The 21,149-nt window shown below is 35.9% G+C and overlaps 1 pseudogene; it reads right to left on the bottom strand.

Moving 5' to 3' along the window:
• Positions 1–1,326: 1,326 nt before the first annotated feature.
• LOC149240447 (splicing factor 3B subunit 6-like protein pseudogene) lies at positions 1,327–1,682 on the bottom strand (annotated as a pseudogene).
• Between the last annotated feature and the right edge of the window lie 19,467 nt (positions 1,683–21,149).

The raw sequence follows: 21,149 nt of genomic DNA, 5'->3' as shown, positions 1-21,149 counted from the left end.
TTTTGTTGCAGATGCACTCTCAAGAAAGGATGAGGATGTGGAAGCATTGTTTTTTTCTATTTCTATTATCCAACTAGATTGGATAAACGAAGCAAGGGATGAATGGAGGAAGGACAAAGAAGTGTGGCCACTGATTCAAAAGATGTAGAAGATCCCAGTTCAAACAATATTGCCAGAACTTGACAAGGAAGGAAAAGTCATATTGGAACCTAGAGAAGTCATGGAAACAAGAACCTGACAGTTACGAAATCGATCAATTTCAGACTATCTCTTCAAGTGGAAGAACTTGCCCGCTAAAGATTCCACATGGGAGGAAAATAATTTTATACAGAAGCATCAAGAACTACTCAAGTGTTGAGGACAACACTTTTTGAATGAGAGGGGCATGTTAGGTCCCTATACTAGTAGTGTAACCCATTTTTGTTATTAGTACAACCCCCTTATTATATTTTTGTGCCCATGTAGTCCCCATATTGTTATTATTGTGCCCCATAGAAGCCCACTATTGTTATTCTTGTGCCCTTACATTATTATTGTTATGTCGGCTCTCATTATATTATGACCCCTTAGACTCCTATATATAGAAAGGAGGTCTTGTCATTTGTATCATCCAATAATTGTTCATTTTTGTAATTTAAAGGAGGCTGCCCCCTCGAAGAGGTTTAATTTGAAGGTGTTGATATCTATTTTCTATGTTTTTGTGAACTGGTTTCATAAAACTTTGGGGGACAGGAAATTTTTTTACTGAGATCTTCCCTAGATAAAATTAGTTTTTGTAGCCTATTTGATACTTGTGTGAATACCCAAATTCCAAACTTACAATTTATTTCAGAACTATCACTTGTTTTTATAACATCTTTGGCAGCAAGAAGAATGTCGTTAATAATATAAGGAATCTCTTGAATTTATAAATCTTGAGGAGTGGAAAAGTTAGAATGATCTTTGCCATTGGGTAAGAGAGTCTATTCCGATAGCTTTGTATTAGTTGATGAAATAGGGGCCTAGCCATTGGGTTAATAATCTACAATTCATACACCCATTCAGCCTTTTCAATCCAAAATAACTGACACCAATTTTTTTAAAAAGAAAACTATTACATATAGGAAAATACTGATATAATGTGTATATCAATTATAAAGGAGGCTAATAGAATACCGGTAAACCCTGATTGAGATAACTCCAATTAAGCAAACCCCAATTTTGAAAAAATATAATTCAAGTAAAACCTTTTGAGAAACACTAATTCAAAAAACCCTAAATCAACAAACCCCTGAAAGCTTTGAATAGACAATTTTTTAAGCCTATGTAGATAGAAAAGAGGCAAGCTTATTTATCTTTTGTTGATACACCATATTTCTCTTGTATCTTGGTGAGGTCATCCTCCTTCTTGTTATCTACCTTTTTGGTCATCTTGGACTGCTCATAATAGAGGACGATGAGATACCTGTTGGCGACATTGAAGCCAGATAAGTGATTGACGACGTTCTTGGCATTGTATATGTCTTCATAAATGATGAAGGAGGTCCCACATGTATCCTTATTGGCATTGATTTGGCTCCATATTTTCCAAATATGTCACAAATTTCATATGACGTTATGTTTAATGGCAGGTTCTAGATATACACGACCCTGTTCACCTTCGACAACAACCAAGTATTGGCCTTCCTCAAGCTTATGCTCATCTTCACTTCTTCTAAGCTCCTTCCTTCCACCAATAGTCAAACTTGAGCCTCTGTGTATCATTGTTACCTATTGCCTTGAAACAAAAAGTACCCACTATATAACACGAATATACGAGGGAAAGAGACTATAAGTTGTCACTACCTATTTTGCATGAGGAGATACAATGGAAAAATGAAGCCAAAAAATATTGGACAAGTCGGTACATGAATTAATTGAAAGAAATCTAATGCATATAAAAACATGGATATACCTACCTACGTGAGAAACCCTTCCAATATGCCAATCTGAGAGAAGAAAAGGCCTCCTCTCTCGTGGACAGCATTGACAATGGGTTTCCAGGCCTCCACCTGCTCGTCACTCCAAATTCTAGGCATATCATAGTACCTGTCAGTTGCACACCTTATAATTCCCATCATCGTTTGGATTTCTAAAACGATTTAGCGTACCTTTGGGCAGAGTCGGAGACACCAATACCTTCTGCAATGGGAAGACCCTAGTGCAAGTTCTCTAGGAATAGTATAGGATGGTGTGCAGTTAGGACATGAAATTGTAGGATCTCTATCTGGTTAACGGTGCCAAAATCACCCTGCCAAACTCCTCTTGAGTGTTATCAAACTCAACTTATGTTGTCAAAATGAGTACAAGGGGAATGCTTGTTTATGCCTAATTACTTCTTTCAGTTTACTATACAAGATTTCATAATCGATAAGTTCAACTTCAATATCATGCGAGATGACTTTGAGTGCTTCTTTAGTTTCATCAAGTGAAAAGATAAAAACATACATGCTAATATATAAATCTATTGTCTAAGAGAAAAGTGAAACCTTAAACATAAAGCATACAACATGTTCACACCAATACTATTCATACTTCCAGACTCAAAGATGTTTGTGGCAAAAATTTCAGAGCTATTAATGCCTGTAATTGTTCACCGATCATCAAGTTTCGAATTGCAACCTAGCCATTTAAATGTCAGTTTTGTAAAAATGTGGTAGATTTATGAAAAAACACAGTCATTTGTACTGTTATAGAAATTCAGAAAAGAAAAATGAAATAGGTGTCTATAGATTGTCATATTTGGGACTTGGACCATTGTCGAAAATGATGATTTTCCATAATAAACTGAAATAATTAACTAGATACAGTAATTTAGTAAACTTTTCTTGCTCAATTATGACTTGGAATGTCATTTTTCATTTTTTCATGTCCCAATTCTAGGCAAATTGTTTAATTTAAGAGGAATGACAATAATTTTCCTTTCTTGACATGCAATTTTCAGTCATCTAGCCTATTCCTTTTCATATGGGTTACTAATAGAAACATTTTATCAATTTTAAGTTAATGCAGTTCTCAATGATCATATGGAACCCCTTTTCTCCTAGGTGCCACTGTCAAATCTAAGTGTCCAATCATCATACTGAATGTGATCATCTAATACATGAAATCTATGGAGAAAGGGACACACCCTCAAAAGAAGTATAAACACTTAAGTAGAATTCCAAAAAAGCTAGAATTAACAGTCATTGTTGTGAAGCCTAAAAAGACTAAAATTGGTCCAAGAATTGGATCCATTCATTTTTTTAACATGAAATGATCTTATCCATACATAGTTTAAAGTTGCAACCACTTCAGATGTCCCTCTCAAACGTGGCATACTAAAATTTACAACCTTGTATGATACAAAACCTTGGGAAAAATGGTAATAAAGAGAAAGATATCTTAGAAGAAGAGATACATAGGTCACTCGGCATGAACTTGACTTTGTGAAATGAGTGCATCTTACATGTGCCAATACAAGGATAAGATTAACCCTGAGGAGAAGTGTTTGATAAGCTAAATAGAAAACCAGTCAAGCTACCATGAAATCCTTTGGAAATTTTCTCTTAATGTATCCAAAGAATCTTTTCAATATAACCAATAATAGTTCTCCTAGTTTGGCATGAAAATATGTTCCTAACTGTTTAAACTACAGTTTCATAAAAATATGTTTCTAACTATTTTAACTACAACTTCTCCTAGTATAAGGATGCCAAAGAGGGGCTTTGTAAAATTTCTTGTGAGGTTTAACTACATGAAAATAAATATGCCTTACAGGAAAAAACGATAGTACCATGCATATCTTTTATTCTAATATTGAACCTACACACATCACACCCAAGACAATAATATTGGAAATTTTTGAATCATCCTAGCATAGATTTTGAAGCCAATACCATGAGATGGATACTATTGGTATAGGTAAATATCATGCCATGCTACAAACAAAATTGATTCATTTACTTTGCAAACTATTAAATACATAGTATATCTACAGTGCCTCAACTTCTTCAGAAGGAGAGATCCCAATTTCTAAAATGATGACAAAATTAATGGCAAACATTACCAATTCACAACTTGAATGACACAACTCAGATTGTAGCTTTCATATGCATCTAGCATACATATATAGAGAAAAATTTTGGTTGTCGCAAATGGGTAAACATCTGCTTTAAATTTTAACTATAGATAATTTTCCACCCATTGCCAAAACCAAAAGACTAAATAGATTTGGCTTCGAGGTCAGTGGATGCTACAACCTAAATAATAATAATAATAACAATAATAATAATAAAATGGCATGCTATGAATAAAATTTTAGGACATCCTTCTGATACAAAATCCAAAAATATTGCAATGAATAACATTCCTTAGGAGCATGGATATAAGGGAGAAACAAGATTTTATTTAGTTGATTGAAATGAACATTATTAAACTTAAATTTTATAGGCAAAGGACAAAAAAAAGTGTTGAATATAAATAATTATAAAATTATAAATAGTATAAAGCAGTTTATAATAATGTTGAGTGGGGAGAGGATTCAGAAACATAAAGAAGTATATTTTGTAGACAAAGCATTTTTTAGGTTGTAGAATCAAAAGGTTGCCTAACTTTTTTCATGTTTTTGATCCTGCTATAACAAAGTAATATGGGAAAGAGAATAAATGTGGAAAGATGTAGTCATTGGAGCATTCCTCTGCGGACATCGTTTCTCTCTCTCTTCTCTCTAGATCTTCAAACTTCAAACAAACTGTTAATTCCTCAACAAAACTATCAACATAAACCACATTATTTTTTAATCAAATATATCAGGAATTTGGCACATTCTAGCAACAACTGTATAAAATAACAAGGGAGAAAATGACATGGGAATAAGGCTGAATGCACTAACCTCTTCAAACCGCATTTATATATTGCGTGAAGATAACAAAGAAAATTTTGTAGTGACTAATAATGTTGCAACTTCATTTTCTTGTAAAATGTGTACCAATTGAAAGGATCTCACATAAAAATAATATTTTTGCCACTACAACAGCCGATTGTGTGTTCCACACTCTTTTATTTCTTGCATTCCCAATTCGTTCCTTGGCCAAATCATGCACTAGAAGAGACCTCTTATTTGTCCTACCCTGCCCTGTGCTCCAACTGGATGGCTCACAAGAGAGTCTTCTCTGCAATCCAGATCACAATTCAGACCCTAAAACCCCCTTTCTTGGCAATCTAGTTGCCAAATCAAGCCCTGAAATCCTCTCATCTGATATTTTCATATTGGGGCTAATCATTCTTTTGGCCATGGCTGCAGCTCCTTAAGTAAAAATCAACTAGTTAACAGATTCCATTAAATACACATCGAATAGGAAAATAAATCTGCCCGCGAGTGCAACCACTTTATTCGACTCTTACAGTGTGCATATGCCATCGATTTTATGATGCCCTAGACTTTTGGATCCTAGTAAAACGATGTCGTCCGAGGTGTTTAGAGAATTCAATGAACCAATGCCATTTGCATTTGCAGACGAAGGCATGGGTGATGAATTCGAAGGATTCCATGAGAGTAAGAGAATATTACCATCTCCGGTGTTGAGGTATAAAAGAATTTGAGTGTGTGATATTGTCAGGATTGCTATCGACTGAAATTGGGATGATTGTGAAGAGAATTCAATATGTGTGGAGAAATCGGTCTCTACGCCCATCGTGAGGCCAGTTTGATCCCTCGTTCCCTGGTTGTCCATCTCCATTGAAATCATTTATGAGACGCCCATGTCACAATGTTTTCGGCTCACAGTGAATAATGGGTACCATTAATGGATGACAAAATGTCACTAAAGGGATCCCTTGAATGAGTCGTAAATTGCGAAAATCGTGTCTGGGATACTAAAAAAAGTGCTTCTGGGAAGGACATCATGTATGGCATTGTTGTTTAGCGAAAAATTGGTGAGAGTAAGTGAGGCTTCTGTGGGTGATACAAGTGAAATTTGTTGATGGAATGAAAGTTTTCTCACTGCCATCAAGGTTCTTCTATGTTTTTTTCCCTATGCAAGTAGAAGTGAAATGGGCTTTGGATAAATAATATGTTATAGATTCATTATGGGCAATAATTTTTTTTTTTTAAAGAGAGTTATAGATGAATTTTGGGCAATAAGATATATATATATATATATATATATTTTTTTTTTAAGACTTGGATTGAGTTGAGGTGGAGGTTAATTTCAAATTTTATTCTTTTAATATATGTAGAAAATTTTTGAGTTTTTTTTTTGTAAATTCTAGTTAAAAGTGGTTTCTTTTATGGTGAAGTTGGAGGAATTTATTCCCTCCACAACTCCTTTCTAGACACTTTGAAATACTCAATTCATAATTCAGGCTTTGCACCTTTTCATTTTGTTAAAGTGCTTGGATGAAATCCCTAAGGTTGAGTTGTAGATCTCTATTTCTTAGGAAAAATAAATAGCATTTTTTGAGTTGAGAATAATTAATATTATTTTGTTATTAATGGAGAAAATAGTTACGTTGTTGTAACTTTCTCCCTAGTTTAGGATTAGTTCCTATAATTATGGGGTTTGGGTGCAACTTCCTATTTCCTAGTATTGTATTTATTGATGTAATCTTTGATTGATTGGGGAATAGAGTGGACGAGAGTGATCTCTCAAGTTTGATGAGTGTAGTCTCCAGGTGCAGGCCACACCTGAGAGCTACATCTCTTTCTTTTCAATTCTGTTCACATTTTATCTTGGTATCAGAGCTCAGAGTGAGTGAACCTGATCTTTTGTCACCTGTGAGGCTGAAGTGCCTATAGTAGCTAGCTTGCCTGTGTGGCTGGAATAGCTTGTGTGGCTTGAAGTGCCTTTGTGGCTGTGTGTACACGAGAGCTCTGTGCTCGATTGAGCAGGTGGACTGCAGAACACCTGGCTCGGACTCGAAAATTTTGGCACGGATTTTTCACGGATTGGCGCGGATTTTGCGCTGACAGTCGCACCAGAAAAGGAATTAGCGCGGATTTTGAGGAATAAACTGTGCCAGAGCGCCAAAAAGCCCAATTAGCGCGGGATTTTACCGGGAAAGTCGCACCAATTAAAATACTCTAAGCGATTTTGAATTAGCACGGATTTTTCGCTTGGGGTAGCGACAAGGGGATCTGCGAATAGCGCGAACTTCGTTTGGCGGTTTGCAAACGGTGCAGATCAGCGGAGTTGTAGATCCATCCGGGAGAGACAGATCGGGAAAGCGCCAGAGGAGATCTGTGGGAAACCTCGACTTCGTTTGGCGATCTGCAGGGAGAGCAGGATCGACGAAGTGGCAGATCAATCCGGAGAGGTGGATCAGATCAATTGTGATTAGATCATTGTTTCGACTGTGTTGGAAACGCCGAATTTGCTCATTGGAGCGGGAGTGCCAGACACTGCAAATCGGTGGCAGAGGTGACAGATCGATCTGACAAGTATTGTTTTTTGTTGTTGTTAAGTAGATTCACAATGAGTAATACGATGGAATCTTACCTTAACGAGTCTGGTAAACTCAACGGGTCTAACTTCACAAATTGGAAGTTTAAGATCCAGACCTTGCTCGAAGGTGCGAACGCTTGGACTATAGTGACAGGCGATGAGCAGAAGCCGACTGCGAGCACGTAGAAGGAAGACTGGGAAAAACGAGAAAACAAGGCCAAGGTCCTGTTGAAGATGTCTGTGAAAGACAATGTCATTGCACACATCAGAGACTGTAAAACGTCCGCAGAGATTTGGACGAAAATCAAGAATCTGTATGAAACCCAGAATACAAACAGAGTTTTGGCTCTGAAAAGCAAGCTATTTTCAATGAGGATGGACGAAAGGGAGTCTGCTACTGCATTTGTCGCGCGAATTAAGGATGTTAAAGACGGATTGGTGGCCATTGGAGTGGTGGTGGCTGATGAAGATCTTGTTGCAATTACAATGAATGGGATGCGTGATGATTTCCAAACCTTCATCACTGGAGTCTCGGCAAGGGAGAAAACACCCATGTTTGATGATCTCATTGCGATCTTGCAGGAAGAGGAAGAGCGACGGCAAAACCTGAATCTGAACCCCCAAAGTGACGATCTCGCTCTGGTGGCAAAACGACGACTATCTAAAGGGAAGCAGACACAACAACAATCAGTCCAGAAAGGAGCAACAACACACAAACATCATTGTCATAAAGGTATGCTTGCAAATCATTCTGAAAAGAAATGTTTTTATTGTGGAAAGAAGGTTCATATACAGAGAGATTGTTATCATAAGAGGCAGGCTGATGAGGCAAGGAGGAGACAGGTAAATCCAAAACACAGAGGATATTTTGTTGAAGAAGAAGACTTCAGTCATGAATTTCGACTGTTCACAGTCGACTGTGTCCTTTCTGCATCAAATGAAGATGACATCTGGTATGTCGATTCCGGAGCATCCTCTCACATGACAGGTAATAAAGAATTTTTCGACAGTCTTGAAGAAATTATAAATGGATCAAAAATATATCTAGGGGATGATAATGGATATCCGATTAAAGGTCATGGGGTGATTTCGGTTAAGTTACCAAATGGAAAAATTAGTCACCTTTCAAATGTTTTATATGTACCTGGAATAAAGAAAAACTTGATATCTGTATCCATGATGGCTGACCAAGATATGAATGTCGAATTCTTCAAAACTCATTGTGTGATAAAGGATTGCAGGAATGAAATTGTTGCAACAGGCATGCGAGTTGGAAGCCTATACAGATTAGATGCAAAAAGTATATCAAAGCAAGCCATGGTTGTAGGAGAGTCGACAACTGAACAACTCTGGCATCAGAGGTTTGGTCATCTGAATCTGCAGGATCTCATGTTGTTACAGAAGAAAGGTATGGTCGAAGGTCTCCCCATATTTCGTAACATTCAGTTAAACTGTGAAGGTTGTGCCTTAGGAAAGATGCACAGAGAACAGTTCCCTGTGCATGATAGGAGGAGGCAAACAAAAATCTTAGAGCTAGTGCACACTGATGTATGTGGTCCCATGCAGACAAGGTCGCTAGGGGGAGCATACTATTTTTTGTTGTTTACTGATGACTGCACTAAGTATTCATGGATTTATTTCTTAAACAAGAAAAGTCAGACTTTCCAATGTTTTATAGATTTCAAAACCCTGGTGGAAAGACAGTTTGGAAAAAGTATTAAAATTCTCCGATCTGATCAAGGAGGAGAATACAAATCAAAGGAATTCATGAAATACTGCAAATCTCACGGGATTGTTCAGCAGTATACAGTGCCGCACACACCACAGCAAAACGGAGTTGCAGAGCGTAAAAACAGAACCCTGGTAGAGTGCGCAAGGAGCATGCTGCAAGGTAAGGGTCTATCTAATACTTTTTGGGCAGAAGCGATAAATACTACTGTATATTTGAAAAATAGAAGTCCTACTAGGTTTCTTGGCTTCAAAACTCCTTTTGAAGCCTTGTATGGATTTAAACCAGCAGTAAATCACTTAAGAGTCTTTGGGTCAAAGGCATTTGCACATGTACCCAAAGCTGATAGAAAGAAACTAGACCCTAAGGCAGTCAAATGCATCTTTGTTGGTTATGGCACAGAGTTTAAAGCATACAAACTATTCAATCCCAAGTCTCGTAAGACATTTGCAAGTAGAGATGTAGTCTTTCATGAACAGGTACAGGAAAGGAAAGCTGATGTTGGAGATGATTGGCACATTCCATTGTTGTTGGAGGAAAGCAGCGAGGATGAAAGGGAGCAGGAACAGGAGCAGAAAGAAGAGAATGAAGAAGAACAACAAGAAGGTGAAAGAGCAGGCCCAGTTATTACAGAAGAAAACAAATTTGAGGTAAGTCCCCTACCAAGAAGGTCAGGTAGGAAGACTCAATTACCATTGAAGTTGAGAAACTATGCGTTGATGTCAAAGTTTTTGAACATTATAGAGCCCTCTAATTATAAAGAAGCTAGTCAATTTAAGGAATGGAGAGCTGCAATGAATGAGGAAATGGAATCAATCCTTAGAAATGATACTTGGGATTTAGTTGAGCTGCCTAAGAATAAAACACCCATAGGATGCAAGTGGCTGTTTAAACCAAAAATTAATGCAGATGGAAGTATAGATAAGTTAAAATCTAGGTTGGTAGCAAAAGGATATTCACAGCAGGAAGGTATAGATTTTGATGATACTTTTGCACCTGTAGCAAAGCTAAATACAATTAGAATGCTTATTGCTTTAGATACTAAATGTAATTGGGAATTACACCAGCTTGATGTTAAATCCGCATTTTTAAATGGTGATTTAAAAGAAGAAATTTACTTAGTACAGCCAGAAGGATATGTAAAGCAAGGGCAGGAACATCTTGTTTGCAGATTGAAAAAGGCTTTATATGGTTTAAAGCAAGCACCCAGGTTTTGGTATGAAAAGGTTGATTCTTTCTTTGTAGAGTATGGTTTCCATAGAAGCTTAAATGACCCAAATTTGTATACCAAGTACAATGATCAGGGGCAGATTATTTTGATTTCTCTATATGTGGATGATATGATTTTAACAGGAAATGCAGAGGATTTAATTAGAGGAATCAAAAGGCTCATGGCACAAGTTTTTGAGATGAAAAATCTCGGAAGCCTTAACTATTGTCAGGGATTAGAAGTATTCAGAGATACTGGGCAAAATTTCCTTACTCAAGGGAAGTATGCAAGAAATCTGTTGGAAAAGTTTGGTATGGATCAGTGTAGAGCAGCAGCAACACCTTTGCAGCAGAATTTGAAATTGACTAGTGATGATGGCACTAAGGAGGTTGATGCCACAATGTACAGACAGCTGGTTGGCAGCCTGATATATCTTACAACAACCAGACCCGACTTGGCATACTCAGTTAGTGTATTAAGCCAATTCATGTCAAAACCGCGTGAAAGTCACTGGACATCAGCAAAAAGTGTGTTGAGGTATCTTTGTGGTACTGTTCATTTTGGTATTTTATACACTGATGTATCTGATGTTACTCTAGCAGGTTTTTCATAATCAGACTGGGCAGGTAACCTGGATGATCAGAGGTCCATCACAGGTTATGCATTTAACATAGGTTTCGGGGTAATTGCATGGAGCAACAAGAAACAAAGTACTGTAGCTTTGTCGTCATGTGAAGATGAATATCAAACATTTTGTGCAGCAACATGTGAAGCAATCTGGTTGAGGAGACTTCTTAACGATGCAGGAAAAGAACAGAAGCAACCCACTTCTATCAAAAGCGACAACCAGAGCACTATCAAATTAGCATACAATCCAGTGTTTCATAAAAACACCAAACACATAGACACCCAGTTTCACTTTGTTAGAGAAAAAATACAGTCAAAAGAAATTGCTGTCGAATATTGTAAAGCTTGTGACAATGTGGCTGATATTTTTACAAAGCCTCTTGCACGAGTGAAATTTGAATTGTTTAGAAAGATGCTAGGAGTTCAGAAGAACCCTTTCTCCATTAAGGGGGGGAGTTGAGAATAATTAATATTATTTTGTTATTGATGGAGGAAATAGTTACGTTGTTGTAACTTTCTCCCTAGGTTAGGATTAGTTCCTATAATTATGGGGTTTGGGTGCAACTTCCTATTTCCTAGTATTGTATTTATTGATGTAATCTTTGATTGATTGGGGAATAGAGTGGACGAGAGTGATCTCTCAAGTTTGATGAGTGTAGTCTCCAGGTGCAGGCCACACCTGAGAGCTACATCTCTTTCTTTTCAATTCTGTTCACATTTTATCTTTTTGAGTGAGGGTTGATCTCACAATTCACATGTATACAACCTTCCCCAATTCACCTCAGCATCTGTATGGATACATTTCAACAAGGGGGGCCTCAACGAATCTGGAAGCAAAAAAATAGTGTTGAATGACCATATGCGATTGAAATTACTAAATATCCATTAACTGCATTAACTATTATCAAATTGTCAAGTCATGCCATGGTCAACACACCTTCTATCCCTGGAATATTTTTGACTTTCATGTTACGAGAAAGGCCAAAGTCATTCATGACCATGCTTGATTGTTTATGCCTAATTACTTCTTTCATTTTACTTTTGTACCAGTTGAATGGATCTCACAAAGAAATAATATTTTTACGTTCAATTGAAGTTGTGTTGGTTTTCTCCTTGATGAGCTATCATTTTCATAGGGATGACCCCTTGATTTTAAGATTGAATTGATAAGGCTTGGAGAAACACAAAATGACTTTGGGGCCCTGCCCTTCACTCTAAAAAAAATTGGAGAAGCTGATACATGGAAGGATTGTGGATGAAACCTGAGATAAAAATCATCATAATTATGTGAGTATAATGTCTCAAATCAACATTGAATAGAATTACCTAGTACAATCTACATCCATTCTAATTTCCCAAAGATTTAAAATATTTATATTGTAGAGGTTAAAGGATCCATTCTAATTTCCCAAAGATTTAAAATATTTATATTGTAGAGGTTAAAGGTTAAAGAGACTAGGGTCTTATGGATGCATATAATGGAACCAACTATCCTCCCTGAGCATTGAGTACCAAAATTCAAATGGTAGATGATAATTGTAAGGGTTTTTACTGGTCTTATTTGTTGGATCTTCCCTCTAAAGCTAAATCCACCCACATGGAGGCCTATATTTCCACCTGCAATAATTTACACTGTCTAATAAAAAAATGTAGAAATATTTAAAAACATAGGGTCATGTTTGCCGATAAAACCTTGAGCCTCTCTAAATCCTATAATATGTAATAAAGATTGATTAATAATAATTATATACATTACGATGACGAATTCCCAAGAATCAAATGATCTAGACTTTCCCTTACTAGTTGATTGACATGCTTTGGGAATCTTCAACACCATAGCTTTTTGGATATTTTTGATGTTCGAATTTGAGCTTTCTTGCACGTCATACAGTAGCTTAAACCTCCAATTATTTTGTGGTTTTCCAATGTATGACGTCATTTGTAAAAAGCATTGCCCATTAAATTCATTAGGAGTTCCATTATGGATTTTCCATGACAATGTGGATATCTAGATTTTGAATACAATTTTTATCAGAACAAAATACATAACAATAAGATTTTTGAGTTTGGAAAAGAGAAAATTGAACTGGGGACTTAAAAACACTATTGATCACATGACATCGGTTTAAAATATGCCTACGAGCTTTGAAAATTGGAACTGGTTTGATAGTTTTGGGGAGTGAAAAATTATCTCATGGTGGGAGATTTTGGTTTGATGAAGCTTTGGTATTTGATTTTTATTTTATCTATTTAGATTATTTCATTAAGATTGAGACACATTTTGAACATTTTTTTAATTTAATGTAAAGTATTTGGTAAAAAATAATAATATAGAAATATAAATTCACGTGGGAATTTAGATGAGTTTTACTTTTATAAATGTTTAATAATAAATTAATGTTAATGTAAATTGAATAAAGAGATGGATTTAAAAGTAAAATAAAAAAAGTTTATTATTATAGAAAAGGTTTGATTTCATGATAAAATGTTAAGGAAATTTTCATCATTGAGTAGTGTTTAATTTTGTTGAGTGTTGTTGTTAGGGCCTAATTTGGGTGTGCCTTTAATCAAGGCATGGTGACATCCTTGTTGCACCATGTTTTATGTTTATGTCACAAATAAACCAATGTTATGGAGGAGTTGCAGGTAGAGGGTTGAGCAGTGGGTCAAGGCTTCAATGAAACCAAGACGATTGAAAGAAAAAACAAGTTTTGGAGTTTCCACTTGGGCGCATTGGTTTTTCACAAGGATGGCTTGGTGAATGGGTGCCATGAATGGTGTGACACAACCAACCATCCCAACTTGCCCAAGCGAGGAAGAACCAAGGTGGGTGAGAGTGTGCATGAGCTTGGTGGCACGGGCACCACAAAGGCATGGCACGCCTAAGTAGCACAGCCCCAATAATGAATCCGAACTAGTTAACGGAGTGTTAATGGATCTAATACAAGTTAAACTTGGTGTGATTGGACGACAAGGGCTAAGGAAGATGGAACGAGTTGAGCATTGGAGGTCCCCCCAAACCAAAGAAGTGTTGTGGAAGAGATACTCTTAGAGACAAGATGACCAAATTGAATGGAAGGTTCACAAGGCATAAGCTAATCAAAAGGGGTGAAGTCACATAAATATGAAGGACACACACGATGGATGGGGAGAAGAACAACACATCAAATATACAAGTCTAGGGAAAATTTGGAAAGTCATAAGGTGAAGAGGAGTAGCCAAGCATTAAGAGGAAAAGATTAGTCAAGGTAGAAAAGCCAAGAGCAAGGGAGCTTGGGTGAGTTCTCACTTGGCATACAAACCAAGCGAGTCGAGAAGGAACTAAAGAGAGCCACGAGTGGAGTAGAGATGACTCATTGGGTTAGTTAAGCCGAGGTTGACAACTTTCTAGGGAAGTAAAAGTTTTCTTGGCTTATTTGTTGTATTAAGGGTTAATCCTTTTTATTGGACCCTCATGTAAAGAAGTTTTACATTGTTTAATAAAAGTAGAAGGTTGAAGGGTTGTTTCATGGAAATTGTGTATTGTGATGATGATGTTGTTAATAATGTAAATTGTTTACATTTATTGCATATGAATGTAAGTTAATTGAATTATTGTGACAATAATTTGAAATATTAGGGGAAAAGTAATTAAAACTATATTTAGGGGCAATAATTTAAAATCCCCCTCCAAAGGACATGAGAAAACACTTTTAGAGACAATTGTTAGAAAGCCCCTTGAAAAAATTCAATTTTTCATGACTTTTGGGGGGTTTCAAAAACCTCCCCTAAATCTCTAAAAAAAAATTTAGAGGTGGTTTTGTCAAGACTGTCACAAGCCAAACCACCCTTAAAGGCCTTTTTTGTAGTAGTTCAAGTGTCAATATGTGCCAAGTGCCAAGTGTTAGTGCATTCTAAGTGCCAAATATTCCTATGTTACTTCTCTCCTACTTTCTAATAATCGATCTCAAATAAATTTAGTCTTAAAGCATGTTAAACCATGCCAAATTATACCAAGGCATCTCAAAACATGTCATACATGCTAATACTTTCCAAGTGCCAATGTGTGTCAGGGAGTGTTACACGTGCTATGGAACGGTAGGGCATGTCGAAGAGTTCTAAGGTGGGCCAAAGAGTGCCAATGTGTACCAAAGAGTGTTAGCTAGTATTAGGGTAACGCAAGGGAGTACTAGCTAGTAACAAATCATAGAAATGAATGGATATTGAGGAGTGTTAGGTATCTCTCTTTAATAGAATTAATTGAGCTTGATTATGTATTAAATAATATAGTTCCTACACACACTAGTCAAACTTCATCTATAAGGAATTTTCTAGATAATAAACCTAACAGAGATGAATTATTTATTGACTCATAGGAAAATTGTATTCCCATTGCTTGAGGGAAATGACACACACAAATTATTTCTTAACAAATTTATTGACTCTAACCACTATGACCTTGGACACATAATTGTTGGGTCTTGAAAATGTCATTCATTTCCATTACACTTTCAGTATTATGTCCATTATATCACCTCTATTCCACCTCCATTTCACTACTATGTCACTACATTCATTCCACTTTCATTATCATTGGGCCACATTTATGTTTTTCCAAAATTTATTAATTCTTAGCCCTTTTAAGTGAATTTGTGGTTAAAAATTAGAAAATAATGTTGATATGCTTATACCTAACAAGTGGGTTGAGATTGTTGACATGCGTAGGTCAAAAGGAGGCTTCTAGAAGACCCTTATGTGGCACTCTAATCGAATTTGAGTGGAGAGAATCATGAGTTCACGAGGATATGTGTCACATATCCTAATTGTATTGTAACTCTAAGAAGACATGTGTCTTATCAGTTCCTATTTATATTAGGACTCTAGAGGTAGAGGGAGAGATTCATGGACTCTCATTAATGAGATGGCTTCTCATCTTTTTGTATAAATAGGAGATCTCTCTCCTTCATTTGTAGTTTAGAGCTTGTTAGCTTGTTAGCTTGTTAGTCTTAGCTTAGCTTGGAGTTTATAGTTCTTCCTTGATGGCTTTTGAAAGCTTTGTTGTACTTTGCAATTTTGAAGAATTTGAATAAAGCTTTGATGTTCTCAACATGGAAGGAGATGTGAAGTAGATGTCATGGAGCACATTAGAATGTAAGGTAGAGTAGATTTTATTTTGTAATTATACTTTGATTTCATTCATGTATGTCAATTTATTGCTTTCAAGTTTGATAGTTTAGATTTTCCATTCATGCAATTTTAATTCATGCAAGTGTGTTCAACCGGTTGATTGTAGATTAGTTTTTCTTTACATGTTTTTGCATCAAATAGTGACATGAGATTTGCCTCTTTGCTGAAATTTTATTAAGCTTTTCAATTTCAATTATGCTTTGATTTTAGTCTTATTTATTTGCTGTTGTTAGTTAATTTAGATATAAAATTCTTCATGTCATTTGATGTTATCTCCAGAGCCATGGCTTAACCCCGAAAAGCTACTTGGTGAGCTATCAGATTATGAGTGAAGTGATTTGATTTTACTTTCATCTCTGCAATTAGATATCAGGTTCTTCATGTTATTGACGTTATCTCCAGAGCCATGGCTTAACCCCGAAAAATTACTTGGCGAGCTATCGGATTATAAGTGAAGTGACTTGATTTTACTTTCATTTGCAAGTAGGTAATTTAGATATCAGGTTCTTCATGTTATTGACGTTATCTCCAAAGCCATGGCTTAACCCCGAAAAGCTACTTGGAAAGCTATCAGATTATAAGTGAAGTGACTTGATTTTACTTTCATTTGCAAGTACGTAATTTAGATATCAATTCTTCATGTTATTGACGTTATCTCTAGAGCCATGGCTTAACCTGGAAAAGCTATTTTCCGAGCTATCAGATTATAAGTGAAGTAAATTGATCTTGCTTTCGTTAGTCTGCAACTTTTGGTTTGTTTGAGTGCAATAGTTTAGATTTTATTTTTGTAATTAGATGGGCAGCAGAGACAGTGATTTCATGATTAGTATTTCATCTTTTGTTTGATTTAAGTAGTTGCATATTTACATTCATGTTCAAGTACTGATTTTATTAATAACATGTTTTGAGATCTTTTGAAGTGTTAAGTTTTGGAAGTTACCATAGGGGACATAAACCTTGTCTTGAAATCTACATCCATACTTGACCTTTAAAAGTATTCTTAAGACCTTCGAATAGGATTTCCATTTGCATTAGACACTTTAGGAGATCAACAAGAACAAAACCCCAAAACAAGATAAAAACTATAAAACAATGAAGTAAGAAAAAAGGTTAACTAAGCACATATGGTGCACCACACTTCATCAGTTTATGATACCCGGATTGATAATTTATGTAGAACAATTTAAGACGTTAAATTGACTAGAAAATAATGAAAAAGTTTCCATAACAATGGTCTTAAATAATTATATTTGGACAAAAAATACATCAACAATCACGTAGAGTCATCAAAAACTCATTAGAATGATAAATGACGACAAACATTTTTTTTATCATCACCAAAAGTAACCAAAAAGAGAATTGGTGAGGGTTAGTAAAATGTCGTCACTAGAAGTGTCACCAAAGTGAGAATTAGTGATGGGCCTTTATCGACCCTCACCAAAAGTGTCATTGAAAATGGCTTTGGTGATAAACCTTAAAGGATTGTCACTATATGCACTTACAACAACGCTTTTTTAAGTACTGTCACCATATGCAACATTGGTGATGAATCTTAAAGACCCATCATAGGCATGACCCTCACCAATGAAATTTCTTGTTGTAGTGCGTATTATTATAGTACTTGTTAGGTAGTCGTATTTTTGTTCCTAAACTAAATTTATCATTCATGATAGTCATTTTTAGTTGTATTACTTAGTTTTTAGTCGTATATTTTAACCCGAGACTAAATTAGTCATTTTTAGTTGGGTCACTTAATATTATTCATTATTAGTAGTATTTCATTTAGAAAAGTTGTGGTGACTAACTGTTTTGGTCGCCTAGTCACTAATTTCTCATTTTCTACTAGTGAAGGAATTCTATGAATTGAAGATGGGATATGTGACATAAAAAGAGTATATGAGTAAGTTCTTGGAGCTATCAAGGTATGTTCCATATCTTAAGGATGAGAAGATGAAGGTTTAAAGATTCGTTAGTGGATTACCATTATAATTTAAAGATCAGATTGAGTTTGATGACCTTAGGACATTGGAGGAAGTAATTAAGAAGTTGAAACATTGTTATGAGTAGTCTAAGTGTAAGTTAGAGCCTAAGAATAGTTGGAAAGGTAACGACAAAACTAAGGGGAAATGGGATAATAACTGAGGAAGACCATAGGACGTAGGTAACAAGGAGAATGCAGTTCCATATAAGAAATTCAATGAAGTTGACATAGGAAAGGGATTTTAGTTTGAGGAAGGAACAACGGTGATGGAAAGAAGCCTTTGCAGTGTTGGAATTGTGGTGAAATGAATTTTAGGAGATATTTTCCACAACATCAGGAGGGAAATTACATATTTACAATGATTAGGAGTCACAAACAGTTGGGGATGTTGGACAAATTATTCCTTGTATTTATGCAACATTGGATAATAGGTAGGTTGATGATTAGGTATCTATTATTGAGATGGAAGGTAAGCTTTGTTTATATTTTGATTTACCTTAGATCTAACTATAGTTATATAAACCCTCACCTAGTGAGTAAGTGTTTCTTGAATAAAGAAGTGCATGCAGAGTATTGGTTGATGTAGTTAGCTATAGATAGTAATAAAAGAGTTCATCATTGGGTGGTAGCTTGTGAATTTGAGTTGAACGATATGTCTACATCACCACATTTAAATGTGCTTCCATTAGGATCATACAATATTCTTTTGGGTATGGATTGGTTGTACATCCATAGGACTAAAGTTGATGATTATGGAGAGAGGAGAATCTTGCAAGGTAATAAGAAAGCTACATAAGTGAGAATGGTCACAACTATGCAGGCAAAGCATAGTAGTAGGAAAGGATATGTATTGTTTGCAGTTCATATTTCCAGTGACAAAGGGATGGATGTTGAGAATGTAAGCATTGAAAAGGTATCCTGTTTTGTAGTAGTTTCAGGATGTATTCCCAACAAATATTTTAGAGTTACTGCCTCATAGGGAAGTGAAATTTTCTATTGAGTTGATGTTGGGAGTAAAACCATCATCTAAGGAACGATATAGGATGAGCACTCCAGAGTTGGTGGAATTGAAGTTGCAACTTAAGGAAATTATCGATAAGGGATACATTAGGCTAAGTGCGTCGCCTTGGGTTGCACTACTATTGTTTGTAAAGAAGAAAGATGGTAATATTAGGTTGTGTATTGATTACATATAGTTGAATAAGGTGTTAATCAAGAACAGGTACCCATTACCTCAGATTGATGACTTGTTTGATCAGCTAAAGGGATCAACAATGTTCTTGAAGATTGGTTTGAGATCATGATATCATCAGGTACACATCAAAGAAGAGGACACATGCAAAACCACATTCCATACCAGGTATGGGAATTATGAGTTTTTTGTGGTTCCTTTTGGTTTGACTAATGGTCCAATGACTTTCATTTTTTTGACGAATACTGTGTTGCATCCATATTTGGACAAGTTTTTGATAATATTCATTGATGACATATTGATATATTCTAAGAATGAGAAGGAGCATGTAGAAAATCAAGGAGGAATGTTAATATTGTTGAGAGAACATCAGTTATATGCCAATCTTAGCAAGTGAAGTTTATTTCAGACATAAGTTCATTACTCAGGGCATGTTGTTTCCAAGGAAGTTATGGTAGTGGATCTAGAAAAGATCAGAGTTATCTTGGAATGGGAAACCCCTAGGAATGTGGATGAGGTCAAATCATTTATGGGACTAACACGTTATTAAAGGAGGTTCACTCGGAACCTCTCATGGATTTCCTATCTTATTACATAATTGTAGAGAAAATGAAAGAGGTTTGAATGGAAAGAGGAATGTGCAACTAGTTTTGAGCAGTTGAAGCAGTTGCTTACACATGCTCTGGTCTTGAAGATTACATATGCAAATAAAGAGTTTGTGGTATGTATAGATGCTTGCAAGAGAGGACACAGTGGATTTCTAATGTAGGAAGGATATGTAGTAAGCTATGAGTCAGGAAATTGAATGAGCACGAGAAAAACTATGTGACTTGTGATGTTGATTTGGCAACAATTATTCATGCCTTGAAGATGTGGAGGCATTATATTCTTGGAGGGAGGTTTATTTTGATGAGTGATCACAAAGGGATGAGGTACTTGTTTGACCAACCTAATTTCAATACAAGGAAAGTAAGATGGTTCTAAGATGGTTGGTTACTCTCGGTGGTTTTGACTCTAAGATCGGGTACATTAAAGGAAAGGAGAACATGGTTGTAAATGCTCTTAGTAGAATAGTATATGTGAATCACATTTTAGTGGTGAGTTCTTATGGGTCAGACTTGCAAGAGAAGATCTTGTAGGATGACAACATGATGACAGGTATCAACATCTTAAGCATAGGTTACAGCAACAGGGTACATGTAATAGGGATGAGGAGTATCATCTCATAACTGTTGGCTTGGTCAGATTTAAAAACAAAATTTATGTGCCAAATAGCAGTGAGCTCAAGAAGCTTATCTTGAGGGAGTTTGATATCAAGCCATATTCAGGTTACCTAGGATATCAAAAGACATTGACAGTAGATAAGAAATTATATCATTGGATGAACTTGAAGAAAGAGGTGGCTGAGTTTGTTGTGAGGTGTTTGGAATGTCAATAGGTAAAAGAAGAGTGCAAACATTTATGTGGTTTATTACATCCGCTTATGATCCGAGAGTGTAAATGGGAGTTCATTTCCATGGACTTCATTACAGGTTTTCCGAGGACATCAAAGCATCATGATTCCATCATGGTTGTGGTTGACAGGTTAAGTAAGGTAGCTCACTTCATTGTAGTTAAGTCTACAAATTAGCTAGTGAGGTAACTAATATTTCCATAAAGGATATAATGAGATTACATGGTGCTCCTAAGAATATTTTATCTGATGAAGATGCCAAGTGCACTTCCAAGTTTTGGAAGGAGTTGTTTGCAGGTTTGGGGACAAAGTTAACCTTTAGTACAACTTATTATATGCTGACATATGG

The sequence above is a fragment of the Pinus tabuliformis genome, chromosome 8 (genome assembly GCF_031772625.1).
Source record: "Pinus tabuliformis cultivar Carrire ecotype Pingquan chromosome 8, CPIR1, whole genome shotgun sequence".
Classification (NCBI taxonomy): Eukaryota; Viridiplantae; Streptophyta; class Pinopsida; order Pinales; family Pinaceae; genus Pinus; species Pinus tabuliformis.
This window is presented reverse-complemented; position numbering and strand designations above follow the sequence as displayed.